Source organism: Staurois parvus, unplaced genomic scaffold (genome assembly GCF_062004578.1).
Source record: "Staurois parvus isolate SC_StPar_1 unplaced genomic scaffold, SC_StPar_1.0 ptg002753l, whole genome shotgun sequence".
NCBI lineage: Eukaryota > Metazoa > Chordata > Amphibia > Anura > Ranidae > Staurois > Staurois parvus.
The window spans coordinates 899,364-901,042 of record NW_028320549.1 but is presented as its reverse complement, the minus strand read 5'-3'; positions in this window follow the sequence as shown (position 1 = coordinate 901,042).

The window sequence follows — 1,679 nt, the reverse complement described above, 5'->3', positions numbered from 1 at the left end:
GGTGCCGTGGTTGGGATTTGAACCAACAACCCTAGTGCTGCCAGGTGGAAGGGCTAACCGTTTAGCCACTGTGCTGCCCCATCAGATTTATCCATCAGGTGCTAAAGGGGTGTAACGCCATATTAACACCAGAAATTCTGAAGGGCTCTCTGCACACTGCTACATACCCTCCCAGCAGACTCTGCAATAAGTAGGGATGTTTGGTTCACACATATTGCAATACATGTCCAAGCTGGCCAACCACGTCAAAGTAATCCCTCTATGGCCGGTCCTAGTCTCAATATATAGGAGGGGTGTCAGTGTAATGGGGGGGGGGGGGGTGTCAGTGTAATGGGGGGTGTCAGCTATTACAAAGGATTTCAGCATATGGGAGAGTCAGTTGCTTTAGGGGATCACAGTATATAGGGGGTGTTGTCAGTATATGGGCAGTGTTAGAATATAGGGGGTGTTGTCAGCAGGGGCGGACTGACAACTCATGGGGCCCCCGGGCAATAGGGGATCATGGGGCCCCTGTGTCCTTGCCCAAACTCAAAAAAGCCTATGAAAAAGGTACCAGGGGCATCTCATGGGGCCCCCTACTGACCTCGGGCCCTCGGGCAGTGCCCGATTTACCAAATGGTCAGTCCACCCCTGGTTGTCATTATATACGGGGGTGTCAGTATATGGGCAGTGTCAATATATAGGGGGTGTCAGTATATGGGCAGTGTCAGTATATAGGGGGTGTCAGTATATGGGCAGTGTTTGAATATAGGGGGTGTTGTCAGTATATAAGCAGTGTTAGTATATAGGCGGGTGTCAGTATATAGGGGGTGTTGTCAGTGTATGGGGGGGTGTCAGTATATGGGCAGTGTTAGAATATAGGGGGGTGTTGTCAGTATATAGGGGGGTGTCAGTATATGGGGGGGGTGTCAGTATATGGGGGGGGTGTCAGTATATGGGTAGTGTCAGTATAAATAAGGATGTTAGTATATAGAGGGTGCCAGTATATGGGGGTTGCAGGTATATTGGGGGTGTCAGTATATAGTCAGTAAATGGACAGTGTCAGTATATAATGGGGGTGTCAGTATATTGGGGGTGTAAGTTATTACAAGGGGTCATGGGAGAGTATACTAGGGGGTGTTAGTATATAGGGGGTCACTATATTGGGGAGTGTAAATATATTGGGGGTGTCAGTATATGGGAGTTGTTAGTATTTGGGGGGGGTGTCAGTATACAGGAGTTGTCAATATATAGGGGTGTATTGGGGGGGTCAGTATACAGGGGTTGTCAATATATAGGGGTGTATTGGGGGGTCAGTATACAGGGGTTGTCAATATATAGGGGTGTATTGGGGGGGTCAGTATACAGGGGTGGTCAATATATAGGGGTGTATTGGGGGGGTGTCAGTATACAGGGGTTGTCAATATATAGGGTTGTATTGGGGGGTGTCAGTATACAGGGGTTGTCAATATATAGGGGTGTATTGGGGGGTGTCAGTATACAGGGGTTGTCAATATATAGGGGTGTATTGGGGGTGTCAGTATACAGGGGTTATCAATATATAGGGGTGTATTGGGGGGGTCAGTATACAGGGGTTGTCAATATATAGGGGTGTATTGGGGGGTGTCAGTATATAGAAGAGGTGTCAGTATAATGGGGTGAGTTGTTTTCTGGGTGTGTGTATTGGGTGGGGGAGGGGA